A 14,613-nucleotide genomic window follows, 5' to 3' on the forward strand; every position below is an offset into this window, starting at 1 on the left:
TTTTTTAATATTTTATTCATTCATTTGACAGGCAGAGATCACAAGTAGGCAGAGAGGCAGGCAGAGAGAGAGGAGAAAACAGGTTCCTCGCTAAGCAGAGAGCCCGATGTAAGGCTCCATGCCAGGACCCTGGGATCATGACCTGAGCCAAAGGCAGAGGCTTAACCCACTGAGCCACCCAGGCACCCCTTGGCTTTAGTGTCTTAATTACTAAGTTTTAGTCTTGTAAGTGCTTTCTTTTTTTTTGCAATATGAGTAGTTTCAGGAAGAGATATGAAAATCGTGTTGGTAGTCACCTTGTGGCAATTGGCAAGCTAGGTTCCAGAGCTCCCCCTCCTTTTATTTTTATTCCTTTTTTAAAGAAAGATTTTATTTATTTATTTATTTGTCACAGAGACAGCGAGAGAAAGAACACAAGCAGGAGGAGTGGGAGAGGGAGAAGCAGGCTTCCCACCAAGCAGGGAGCCCCATGTGGGGCTTGATCGCAGGACCCTGGCATTATGACCTGAGCCGAAGGCAGACACTGAATGGCTGAGTCACCCAGACGTGGCTCTTTTTATTCCTTTCTAAAATGGATTTTGAATGTATCATCCATTTGGTAGTTTGGTGACACTTGCTGTCTACTATCATTAGTCATTCTCTCATCCAATCCCGTATGTGTCAGACATACTACAAGCATACTACAGTACTGTTTAATGGTTTCACATACTACAGTGATAATTTAATAATTACGCCAATTTATCAATTGCCTACTGTAATCCAGATACCTGCACTAAGCACTTTGTATATATATACTATCTCATTAATTTTCACATGTGATTATCCCATTAATAAACAGGAAATTTGAGACTTAATTAACTGACTTAGTTAATTGACTTGCCACATTCACCCGGTTGTGAGACATAGAGCTGGGACTTGACCCTGAGAAACTGTTATTCCAAGTTCCTAACCACAAGGTGCATACCACCATCAAATATCACACTCAGAGATTCTCAAATAGTGCCCCCAAATCACTTGGGTAAGAGTAACATTGAGGGAGTTGTTAAAAAAAAAAAAAAAAAATCCAGCTTCCTGGGTCCTACCCAGACCTGTTGAATCATGCTGTCTGCTTTCTCTCCCTTTCTGAGCACACCTTATTGCTGCAAACGTTTTACACTTTATCAGAAGAAATAATCTTCCAGCTCCTGGGAACAGAGAACAGATGCCAGGAAGTGAAGTCGTGTGGGCTTTTGGGTAGAACTGAATGAGTTTATATCCAACCATGAACAAAGGCTGCCAAACTCTAGGGAAAACTTATATAATATGCTTTCCTTCTCTAGAGTTCTCGGGTTTATTTTTCTGAATCTGTTTCTGTGACAATATGGCTACACTATTTAGAGGTTTTCCTTTATGCTAGCTATACCATTTTCTTCCAGATCCAGTTCCAGGGGGTGATGAAAAGAAAGTCAACTTTAATTGTTTTTGGAGAAACAAGCTAGTAATTCCGGTCTAGGTGACTTTGAGGGCAAAAGTCAAAGTCAAAGTATAATGGGGCTTTCTTGATAATGGCATATTCTTTAAAATACAAGTCTAACTCCTTCGTGTGGGAGGCAAATGGGTTTTGGTTCAACCAAGTGGGTAAGTTTTCTCTCTGACAGCTATAGAAATTAGGTTATCTTCTTCGAGTGATTGTTGAAAAGACAAAAGGAGATATATTTGGCAAACTACAAACATTCATACTATTTTATTACTGTTATTATTGTTATAAACTGTAACTGGTAAGAAATGTTGAGTAGATCAAGTGAAAAAAGAAACCTTTTGATAAAGAATTTCAGTGAAGATTTGAAATGGAAATTCCAGTGACCCATTCCTACTTTAAATGTCTGCTAAAGAGAGAGAGATAATTAAAGACCGTTTTATTTTGGGTCATTTAGAAATTTGCACCCCCTTCATTCTCTATATAAAGGATGCTTTGTTCAAACCCTTAGGCTCTTCGGGTCCTAAGGGAGGGCCTGTCAGTGTGATGAATCTTCACATTCTGACAGGACCTCGAATCTGCTGAATGGTATTTTGGAGCGGGTCCTGGGGAAAGGACACTTCAGCCCCAGTGAAGGTCACAGCGATGATTACTGGGCTATGGGACATTGCTCTGCTATTGTAAGTCATTGGGGTCAAATGTGTTACTATTTCCTAGAAATAGAAACTGTGCTGTGCTTGGCTGATGCAGGATTCCCAGGAGTTCTCCATTCAGGAGTAAATGAGGCGCTCAGCAGAGAATAACCCGTTCTGCAAAGCAGCCTTGGGCAGCAGCCCCTGGGGGATTGCTTCGGCCAAGATGGATGAATTCATTCTGACTTAAGGTGCTCAGGGGTTCTGGAGGGAGGAGTGGTTTCCGCTCCCTTTGAAAATGTTCACTCAGATTTGGTGAGTATGTTTGCAGTTTGGCTGGGAAAGCCCACGGGAGACAGGTCCAATAGCCGGACCCACACTTCTGGCTCCAATGGTCTTCCCTTCCTCTCCATCTGGCTGACTCTTCCTTATTCTTTAAACCTCAGAGGAGATGGGATTTCTTGCTGCACTGTACAGTGATTATCTGCTGCTTCACTCCCTTATGTACCCAGTCTCCAGCCTCATTGGTCCCTTGTCCTTGGAGTGACTCAAGCCTGTCACTTTTGTCCCTTTGCCCTGCCGCTCACTGCCTGGCTTTGGGCGTCCACCACCTCCCACCTGACTGGCTTCAGCTACTGCGTCTCTCATCCTGGCCCTCAAGTCTGTCTCCACCCTTGAAAATCGAATACGTCACAGCCTTGTTTAAATCTCTTACATGTAACTTGCAGAAAAAAACTAGAAAACCAGAGAAGCCAAAAACAAACCAACATAAACCAGAAAATAACAAGCATGTAAAACCTTTCCACCCAGATATAACAACAATTAAAATTTAGCTGCAGAGATGTTTAGATTTTTTTTTAAAGATTTTATTTATTTATTTATTTATTTTAAGATTTTATGTATTTATTTGAGAGAGAGATAGTGAGAGAGAACATGAGCGAGGAGGTCAGAGGGAGAAGCAGACTCCCCGTGGAGCTGGGAGCCCGATGTGGGACTCGATCCCGGGACTCTAGGATCATGACCTGAGCTGAAGGCAGTCGTCCAACCAACTGAGCCACCCAGGCGCCCGAGAGATGTTTAGATTTTATTTTCTGTTTATTTGCATAAGCTAATTTTTTTCCAAAGAATTATACTATAAATATTGGGTTTTAACTAGTCCTCCTTTTTTTTTTTTTTTTTGCATTTCACAGCTTATTAACCTATAAATAACTTTTATCTGCATTGTTCTTTTGTAGTTCATTAAAGGTATAAATTATTGTTTCTACAACCAATGACATCACTGTTCTTCTAATATTTCTCACTTTATGACTCTGTAAACTGTATCTTGGTTTAGAGCCATTATACCCAACCTTAAATAATTTCTTGGAAAATTTTAATATATATATATACACACACATAACCTTAACTTAATAAAATATATATATATATATACACACACACACACACATATATTCTTTTAAAAATATAATATTTGATACTGTTTTAATTTATAACAACATGTACTAATTATTTATGATTATTTGTATTTTAATAATTTCAGGACTCTATACCATGACTTCCTCAATTTAGGTCTTTAATTTTGCTCCAACACTTCCCTGGTTGTGGAATAACTTTAAGTTTGTTTTTAAACATTCTATAATAATTCCGTGGTTTCTAAACCACTGCTTATCTGCATTCATCGTTTTGTTACCTTCACACACAAAAGGTAACTTGGCAGCTTCTGAAATTCTTGGGCCACGAGCTATTCCCTTAAGACTTTACATGTCTTCTCAAAGTGTCCTGATGTTTGGTTTTGCAAAGAAATTGAAAGTCACTGTGGGTATTACTAGTCAACAATTTTGTTCTCCCTAAAATTTGAGGAATTTCCCTTAACCTTTTTAAATTGTAGTACCTTCACATAAAATAAATATTTGTTGAGCAAATGCATAAAAACGCTTTGCTAAGATGTGACTCGATGATGGTAAACGTGGGGTGGCAGGTCTGAACTTTCAATGACTGTGTCTAGAAATGACAAGTCCCTGGAACCTGCTCACACAAACCTCTCTCTCCCCTTTTCTTTAAGCTCAGGGAGAATTTCTTCCATTATAGGCTTGCTTCTGCTTTTCTTTCATTTATTCTTGCTTCTCTTTCAAGAATACTCTTTGTTCTCTCCCACTCTTACCTCCTTTTATTTTGTTTAGATTTCCTTATCTTTTTCCTCATCATTCTGGAAAGGTTTCTCAAATTTTCCTTCCATCAGTGGATGGGATTTTCTGCACCATGAATTGGGCCGTTTTTGGTTGTTGCCTCAAGTGTTGGTTGATGGTTCCCTCCCTGCCAGGGCTTCTTTCCTTTATGTGTCCTGCTTATGACACTGTTCCTACTTATGCCTTCTCATATCTTTAAATGACACCAAAACATTTCCTTGAAATGTATTTTTTTTTCTATCCGCTGAGGTATAAATTTTCCAGACATATCTTTTTCTTTTTCTTCTGAGCCTTCTGGATGTTGTTTCCTTTGTCTTGGTATAAACTACACGTCTATAGTTCTAAATTATTTGATGGCTTTATTATTGTTTTCAGGAAAACATCCAATTGCTTTTCAGATTGGATGATTAGAAGCAGATAGGGTGGATGAATTACTCTTGCTCCTGCTCTGTTCGGCCTCTGGTGAATAATACCCCTTCCCGAAATGCACCGGGAGACCAGGTCAGTGTGCCTCGCTCCAAGCCAATACCATGTTTCTGATGGCTGTTTGTCTAAGGGAAGTCTTCCCTCCCCTTCAATTGCCTGGATCCCTGGGACTCTTAATGAGTGAGGTACACACACACACCACACACAAACCACCCACAACTCCCAACATGGCACTATCACCAGAGGACTTCTCTCAACTCACACACTCAGCTTTTTGCTTGTAGGACTACCCATCACCTAATACCCTGAGTCTGTTCCTATATTCTGCCCATTTCCCCCCTGGGACTCATAATTCTTTCTAGAAAGTGGTTAATGGTGTCATGAGTTCGTTGCGCTTGCCTCACAGCCTGGCAGTATCCGAGGACAAGCTTCTCCTTGTCCAGTGGGTCACAGCAGGCCACAGATCATCCCTCTGTCTTGCATTTGTTGTCAGTCTGGTTTTGCAAAACAAATCTAGGCACGGTCCCGAGGGTTCCCTGGCTCTGTGTTTTGCCATGCAACCCCATCTACCTAATCAGTCGTATCAGTTCCTCTCTAACTCTGACATTGGATTGTCTGTCATGGGTAGTTTTTAATAGCAATGGGAGTTTTCACTTTTCCCCATATTTCTGAAGTGAGGAGAGGGGACAGATTGCAGGGAGGGCAGTGAAACGGGCACAGTCCCGAACTGCAAGTCCATCTAGATTTTTGGCAGAAGAGACTGGAAACAATGTGATTTAGGAACATGCTCTGACAGCCGTATGACAGTACATTTTAAATCCTCATTAAAGAACCAGGTACGAAATATATATTTATGTAGTATGGTGCTAGCTGTATGAAAAATCCCTTTCTTGTTTCTCATAATATTGCAGAAACTTAACAGCGCACAGAGACAGAATGTCATCATTATCCAGGGAAGGCGCCTTATCCTTTTCTCCCAGGACCAATCTTTTCTAGGTCACCTGCTGCTTCCACATAGCTCTGAACAATCTAGCATGCTAACCATCTGACTCCATTCTCCTCACTAAGTCATGAGAGAGGAAACATCTTTGCAGCAAATTATGCCAAGCATCAGCATGGAAATGAGAGGAAACAGCTTCCCTGCCCTCTCTCCCCTGAGAGAAGCAGACATGGGGCAGGGGGCGTTTGCCTGCCCAGCACATGTGATCTGAGAGCACTTACTCTCACTCCAGCCCTCTGATGCCCAGCCGTGTGACCGCCCATTTTCCTCTCATTGCATAATGCAGCCCCCCATGCGCTTACTAGGTATTCAGCGCTCATCTTCCCCTAGCATCCTTATCACATGCTGTGGGCTCTGGATATACTCACAGAGCAAACTCCGTCTTCCACCTCTTTCTGCTCCCTGCCGACCCTGGACACCTCACTGGGCCAGCAGGACTGGGAAAAAGCCTGGGCTTGGAGGTCCGAAAAACCTGGATTCAAAGTAGGACTGTATCATTTTGTGTCTAATGAGCTCTTCAGATTACTATATACACTCTGCAATCCAGGGTGTGAAAGTAGTCTCTTCCTACGGTGAGACCCCGAAAACCCTGCTGGGCTTTTGAGGGTACGCCTCCCCTTGGGGCATGGCCAGTTCAGAGCAAGAGTAGAAGTTCTGCACCAAATGGTACCTCCCCGGGTTCACATTTGGCTCCTTTGCCTTCTCCACTACTTCTCAGATCCTCTGGCTTTTCATTCTCTCCTCCATCTCCCCCTCACCTAAGCTGCTTTCAGAGAGAAGTAAATTGTCTTGGAAGACTTCCTAATAGAAAGCAGGAGAGTCAGTATTTGGACCAGGACTACCTTTGGAACCTGCTGCCAGTTGTACATTCTCTTCTTTTCAAGTAAAGATTAGTAGTTGCATGCTTAACAGCTCAGTCCCAAGCAGAATTTGCACCATGTCCTGGTACCGCAACTCTGGAGGCCACCTACACTATCCCCGCTGCTTCTAGGTTTTCTGTGCTTCCTTCTCTGGATTTAACCAGTGTCCCCCTCATTCTAACTGTGGCTTCACTCAACTCTCTTCTCATCCTGGAGCTACTTCCACTAGCAGCCCTCTAAGCTAAGTATGGAGTTTTTACACCCAGGTGCCAAGCTCACCACCTGCAGAGGTCCCAGCACCAGGATGCTCCTGGTGACCCCAGCAGACCTCTGGACTAATAGCATAGTTGAGGCCAATGCTGTCTGCAGGACTGCAGAGAGTCAGAGGCTCATGCTAAAAAGAACCCGACATCTCAACACATGGCCTTCACACTCATTACTGAACGTGGAGGGGTGGACAGGGTAATCAAGGGTTTATTTGTGGCTTCAGCCTGGGAGTGACATGACACTTCCATTCACACCTCATTGGCTTGAGCAAATCACATGACTCCATCCAGAAAGGACAGACAGGAAATGGAATATAGTGAACATATTACATTGCTTCTGCCAATGTTTAAGATAGGGTTGCAAAGAATGTTCTGTAGGGCCGACTGACAATTCCTTGGTGGAGCCCCCAGTGATATGAGGGTTTTCTGACTCTCTTATATACTTCAGTATGGGGGCACCTGGGTGGCTCAGTGGGTTAAGCCTCTGCCTTCGGCTCAGGTCATGATCTCAGGGTCCTGAGGGTCCTGGGATCGAGCCCCACACTGGGCTTTCTGCTCAGCAGGGAGCTTGCTTCCTCCTCTCTCTCTCTCTCTCTCTGCCTGTTTCTCTGCCTACATGTGATCTCTCTCTCTCTCTGTGTCAAATGAATAAATAAACTAACAAAAAACAAACTTCAGTACATGGGTGCCTATATAATACAGTTAGGCCTGATAGGTTCAAAAAGAACATTTTTGGGGGAGAAGGACTTTCTGGAACCATATTCCCATTTGCTTAACCCAAGAGCAGCGCTGGCTTGGGACAGCGTTGCCTTTATATGCCTGAGTTTCTTGATTTTATTGAGTTGGGTCTTCTTTCTTTGCTGTCTTTCTAGCAGCCCTAATTACGAGCCCATTCTGTCTCTGCTCTCTTCTGAAGCATTGGCCAGGCAGAGGGGAACCTGTCACAATGCAGAATGTCTGCCGTGACAGCCAGACTCCTCTCGCTCTCTCACATCAGGTGTCCTCAATTAATCTTCCTCCAGATAGAAGGAGCACAATGGGACTTGTCATTTGTGTTAATCAGAGCACACATCTTCACTGTGAATTGTATCAGCCTGGAGCTTCTTTTCAGAGATCACTCCTGTTTGCTTGAGATGAGAGGTTTGTGGTCCTGGTACAATTTCTTATGGACATGCCTGTGGGCTTATGTCCTTCAGAATAAGAGCTCATCATCGTTCATTTGGCTCTAGGTCTCCATGGCATTCCTTGATGCATAGGTCACTGGGTAGCCCACCCACCCATCTAGCCATGACCCCCAGCTCTGCTTCTTTCCCAAGGCTGGTCAGGAATGACTGACTGGATCTTGGGTGGGGAACCCTGTGGACTTCCCCTTTGTCAGCCTTGGCAATCACATCCCAGCTCTGCTAAGTGGGCCTCTACCTCTAAATTCACTTTCCTATCACACTTGGGATCTCTAAGAGAGTTTGGTGGGTGCGTTAATGTATAGAGGTCTTTTTTTTTTTTTTTTAAAGATTTTATTTATTTATTTGACAGAGATCACAAGTAGGCAGAGAGGCAGGCAGAGAGAGAGAGAGGGAAGCAGGCTCCCTGCTGAGCAGAGAGCCCGATGCGGGACTCGATCCCAGGACCCCGAGATCATGACCTGAGCCGAAGGCAGCGGCTTAACCCACTGAGCCACCCAGGCGCCCATGTATAGAGGTCTTATGGGGCAATTTTTATGATTACTTCTGAAGGGCCCTATGGAGTTGTCTTATTCTGAACCCATGTGTCTATTTGGCTTTTACACAGAGGTTCCTACTACCATAACCAAGTATGGCACATTGCCTACTTCCAGCCGCTTCAAAGATGCTCCCCTCCTAGCTCCTGAGCCCTGTTTCATGTTATTCACATGCGGTGCCCTCCTCTTGAATCCTGGCTGGGCTGTGACTCATGCCTGACCAATGGGATGTGGCAGAAGTGAGACTTTGTAACTTCTGAGCCTGGGCCATGTGAACTCTTGCAATTTCTACCAGGTGCTCCTGGAACCCTCTGCCCGCCTTCAGTGAGGCTTTAAAGGAGGATCCGGGGAACCTGCCTAACAGTTCTTGACAATTTCCCAGGGGCCAGCCAGCATCCATACGCCAGCCATACCATTCACGCCATTCCCACCTGAGTCCCAGACCTCGTGGAACAAAGACAAGCAACTGCACTGGGCCCTGCTTGATTTCCTGACCATCCTCCCAAGACACATGAGGGGCAACAAACTGATATTTTAAGCCACTAACGTTTGGGTGGGATTGTTTGTTGCACAACAAACAGTGACCAGAACAGGAGACACTTGTTAAATGATGGTGTCCAGTGTGCACGGTTGTTTGAAATCCTGTTTCTTGAGGTGTTCCTGTATCTGGAGGGGCCTGGGATAAGGCCCGAGACAGATGATTGGCTTCCCAGACAGCAGGGAAATTTTCCATTTCCCAGTCATGGATGGTACAGAGTCTCCCCAGCTCCAGGCTTTATTCAGGGAGCCTAGGTCTGCGCTTACTACTGGAGCCTTAACAACCGTCCCCCCCACGCCCCCGCCCCCAGAGATGTGAAAACACAGCTCTTAAATATCACCTCTGGATCTGCACTGTGTTCTTCTTTTTTTTTTTTTTTCTTTTCAACGTAACAGTATTCATTGTTTTTGCACCATACCCAGTGCTCCATGCAATCCATGCCCTCTCTAATACCCACCACCTGGTTCCCCCAACCTCCCACCCCCTGGCCCCTTCAAAACCCTCAGATTGTTTTTCAGAGTCCATAGTCTCTCATGGTTCACCTCCCCTTCCAATTTCCCTCAACTCCCTTCTCCTCTCCATCTCCCCTTGTCCTCCATGCTATTTGTTACGATCCACAAATAAGTGAAACCATATGATAATTGACTCTCTCTGCTTGACTTTTTTCACTCAGCATAATCTCCTCCAGTCCCATCCATGTTGCTACAAAAGTTGGGTATTCATCCTTTCTGATGGAGGCATAATACTCCATAGTGTATATGGACCACATCTTCCTTATCCATTCGTCCATTGAAGGGCATCTTGGTTCTTTCCACAGTTTGGTGACCGTGGCCATTGCTCCGCACTGTGTTCTGCCCGGCTCCAGCTCCCAGAGTTTTCCAGCCTAAGCATTTACCCTTCATGTCTGACCCCTGGAGATTTCTCTTGCTGCCTTTGAGCGGAATCATTAATTGTTTTAATATACATTTTCAGTTGTCATTTGGAGACGGGGTAAGGATGGGCTCTGAAGGAGGAATCCCAGAGGCAGCCACATACGACACTATAGACTGATTTCTTTATCTTCGTCTCTCAAAGATTTTTAGGCATTTGGCCCATCACAAGACTATGCTAGTAAAACCACAAATGGGCTAACTCTTTTAAAAGATGCTAATTCATTCAGAAAAAAAAAATGGAGTTCTCTGTCGTAGGTTATTAAATTCACAGTGGTTTTCTATTGTTCCACCAAGATGGGTCTGACAATTGGAATTCTATTTGTTTGGCGGGGGGTGATGTAGCTACTGATCAGGGCAGCTTCCTCTCTGGCCAGGCTGTGTGCTTTGTAACAAGCACCAGAGAGCTGTGTCCTTAAAATCATGCCTCCCCGCGATCCGTCTCCACGGCAGACGACGGCTAATGGGGCCAGGCTGCTCACATGGATCTCCTAGATAATGTAGAGGGTTTTTTTTTTCCCCCCATTTAGATTTTAATAAAACTAGCAGATGGGAATTCAAGCTGTAACATTCAGCAAGAGAATTAATATACTGAAATGTGACCCTTTGACAGAAACTCAAATGAGTATAAGGCTATCAGGGCAAGTGAACGGAGAAAAAAATAATTATGGAAGGAAGGAAACTGGAAACAGAACTGAGATGATTATATAGTCCTTTGAGAATGAATAAAGGACTCTCTCAGAAGTAATTAAGTCTCCTTCTTCTATCCTCACGCTGTATTTAGGCTTCGACACTTAAACACATTTCTGTTTAAGTCGCTCCTCTGCTCAAAGCCTTCAGTGATGCCCCAGGGCCCCAGTGTCTCACCCTCTGGCCCCCAGTCCCAACCCATCCCGGGGGCGGTGGTTTTTCACTTGGGGTGCATTCTCAAGTCATTGAGGACGTTTTATCAATGGTGGAGACCTTCTTGTACACACAAAAAGAGATTGAACGTTATAACCGACACGCAGGCGCATATATTATTACATCCACCAGACAGCTTCAGTAATGGATTTGAGTTTTGAAAAGCTCACTCTGGCTACAATTAGTTAAATTAATATTACTTAAATATATACCATATGTTAGAACTCTGCTGGGTGCTGAGTGCAAAGGGAAAGAGATTGTATAAAAAACAAAATGAAACGAAACACCATCTTTGATCTCCGGTGGTTCACGATACAGCGAGAGAGATCATATAAACAAGCCGCATTGATACAAGGCATGCTGCGAAAACTGAAAGAGCCAACAAATCAGTTTTAATGGGGAAATAGAGATCAGATCACGTGGCAGATGTTCGTGGGATAATTAACGAGGAGCATACTGTTGCCTGGGCCCCACCCTAGAGATGCTGATTTGATTGGTCGGAGTAGGCCACAGCACCCGTGTTTTTGCAAAGCCTCTGTTGACTGAAAGGTGCAGTCAGACAAAGCTTGCTTTGTGGTCTTACCCACCCTTTCAGGCAGCTGTGGGGCAGCGAAAACCATGCTCCTCCAGCAAACTGGGCCCAGGTCTCAGATCTCCCACACAATGATGGTGGAGAACAAAAACTAATGTTGCTTGAATAGGCTCTGTGCTGGGCATTTCAGGCACATTGTCTTGTAGTTGTCAACCCCGGCTGCATATTAAAATCATCTGGGGAACTTTGGAAAAAATACCAATGTCTCACTTTGGCCCCAGATCAGTTGAATCGGAATCTTTCATGTGGGGGGCCTGGATATTAGGGTTTAGGGTTATTCATTTATTTATTTATTTAGAACTGTTCTTGGACTTGATTCCTACTTACAGGATGACTGAAAACCCCTCGCCTTGGACATAAGAGGTGTTTCTCATGCTTATATTTATAACCCTCCTCCTTCCTTTATGGAGTTTCCTATTTTCTAGTCCAGCAAGCCGATTGGCCATATTCTGAGAACAACAAATACCTTTTGCTAGCCTGTTTTCTAGGCCAGCACAGCTCCTGGCTTATCTCTTTGGGAAACCTAACCATCGTTTAAGATCTATCTCTTCCAGAAAGGAAGATTTCTGATTTCTCTTATGAGAATATAATTTCAGCTTCTTTGAAAACCTCTTAGCTCTTGCTTTTATGTAATTTTTTTTATGACAGTTTCCTCTGTCTGGTGTCATTTCAATTAATAACTTTGACTTCTCCCTGCTACACAGAAGTCCCCCAATGAAAGACTATTTCCTACTAATGCCGCTCTTCTCCACCAGGTCTAGCAGTGGGCCTTGTGCACAGTAGGTCCCAAATTAGTACTTACCAACTGAATCAGGGCACTGACCAAGGAGAGCTTCTCAATCATCTAGTATCAGGTCAAGCAGAAAGTCTTTCTCTCATTGGCTAAAGGACTTCTTTTCGAGCTTCTGATTATTCATGGCCTTTTGAGACTCCAAGATAGAAAGTGCAGAGGGCTGTTTATACACTAAGAGTAGAGTCTAGAAATAGGTAATTCACAAAGAGTGGATTTCTGCCCTTCCTTTCTTTGCTTTCTCTCCTTTCCCTGAAGGGAGGTCCTTGTATAGTGTCAGGCTCTGGCAGAGAGCACCAAAAGAAGTGGGAATCGTCCTTCCCCCACAAACCTACCAGATTTGTCAGGTTCAGTCAGAAAGTAGCCTTTCTCGGAATCCCAAGTGGGAAGGGTTTTGGATACAGAGAACTAGAGACATAAGAGGGTTCAGGGAAGCTTTGGCTCGAGATCATAAAATGAAAAAGCACCTGAATGGCTAGACACTGACTTCGGATGGCCTTAGCTGCATGTAGCACCCAAACAGGTGGTCTGCGGGAGGTCACGTGGAGTCTCTGCAAACTTCACCAATCTTTGTAAGCATGAAGAAATCAGGTGACTTCCAAGAATTAGCTTAGAAAACACTGACACTACTTTCATGCTTGCCATCTGCTCGTTCATGCTCTGTCATACTCGCCGCTGGTGCAGGAACCGTCTCCCCTTTGTCTCTCTGTTCCAGATCTCCTGCGTGTGTGCTCCTCGGTGGCAGGATCTGACCTGGGAGCAAACGGCGGAAAGGATTCTGGGAGGCCTCTCCCCTGCGATGCCATAGAAAGCCGAGAGAGAGGCAGTGGCGACACTGAATTAACAACAGACAAACCGGCCAAACGAACTCAAGGTAGGTCCAGACAAACTTATTTGGGGGAAGGTTTAGATGGGAGAATGTGAAGAGATAAGAAATATGTAAGTGGACAAAGGAAAGAAAGCCTTTGAAAAAGTTTCTCCTGAAAGGAGGGTATGTAGCAAGCAGAAAGGTGTCTCTGAGGAGGACGCTGCTCGTCCCCAGGAGGTTTGGAGGGTGGTCTTCTCAGGGGGAATTTGCCACACGGTGTGGATTAGTCCTCAGTTCAGCAGGTGCAGAGATTGGGCTTCTGATCTATAGCCACCACAAAAAACCTCAGTTCTCTCTAAAAGCCCATTCGAGCCGCAGAAGCTGTCATCCCACGGTAGCTTCATGATCATCCCATCAGAGCAAGAGCTGGCAGCTGGTCTTGGAGAGCCCCCCCGCCCCGCACCCCCGTCGCCAGCCTCCTTGACCAGTGTGGGTGTAATATCTGCATCCACTCCATCCTGCTGCTCCACAGGGCCAAGTGCCCCCCTCGCTTGCTCACTCCTCCGGGGTGGCACTTAGCACAGCCTGGTACATAACAGATGCTCGATGAGTTTCCATTGACTGAATGGATATGTAATCATGGTGAGGCATGATGACACATCTTTGATTCAAAGGACAGAACACCACACTAGTGACCTGATTCATTTCTCTCCTGGCCAGTAGTATCATCATTTCATTATTTCATTAAAAATTCATCATCATTTTATTAAAACATTTCAGATTTAGTCTCTTTGTATATCTATATCTGTATGCATATATATATGTACACAGATATGGATAAATTGATGTGTATATGCAGATACGGGTATATAACATATCTGTATATATAATATACAATATAATACATATCTGGATATATTACAAAGTATATCTGTATACTATATATCATCTGTATATATTATATATGCAGTTACATATAGATATGGATATATATTACATAATATATGCATCTAATGTATAAGTATACATATCTATATAAAATATATATATCTATATATCCATACATGCATTATTATGTACTTTATTATTGTTTTACATGTTTAGAGGATTTAATATCACTGGTTAAGTTATAGTAAGTATTTCAGTGAGTCTAGAAGACCCTGCCTTTTCCCATCATGGATTGGTTTAGTAAATTTGATTATTAAATGGGAAGCTCTGTTCCCTCACTGGTTGGATAGCAAATATTTTGTTTCTGGTTTGTTTTTTGCTTTTTGTTTTTTTTAAGTCAGATGATTTCACAAGGAATTGCATGTGTGGTGTGATAGAAGGAGGGACCCTAGCATTCCTTCGTGTTTGCTCTAGGATTCTGCAAAGATGTGTTGGCATCACTGACAGGGAAAGCTGTGCAGGAAGAAGGGCCGTTTTAAGGAATATCAAGGAAGAAGTTGGGTGTAGAGGTCTGGAGTACTGTGTTTGTATTGGCCTGAAAAGTGTGAGAATGCATTTTAGA

At 43.7% G+C, this 14,613-nt stretch overlaps 1 protein-coding gene across 1 annotated transcript in view; it reads right to left on the minus strand.

The window, feature by feature from the left end:
- Positions 1-14,613, minus strand: part of NPSR1 (neuropeptide S receptor 1) — a 183,173-nt gene that overhangs the window by 87,412 nt on the left and 81,148 nt on the right. The gene's annotated exons all lie outside the window — the stretch shown is intronic.

The sequence above is a fragment of the Mustela erminea genome, chromosome 11, assembly GCF_009829155.1.
Source record: "Mustela erminea isolate mMusErm1 chromosome 11, mMusErm1.Pri, whole genome shotgun sequence".
In the NCBI taxonomy this organism is placed as follows: Eukaryota; Metazoa; Chordata; class Mammalia; order Carnivora; family Mustelidae; genus Mustela; species Mustela erminea.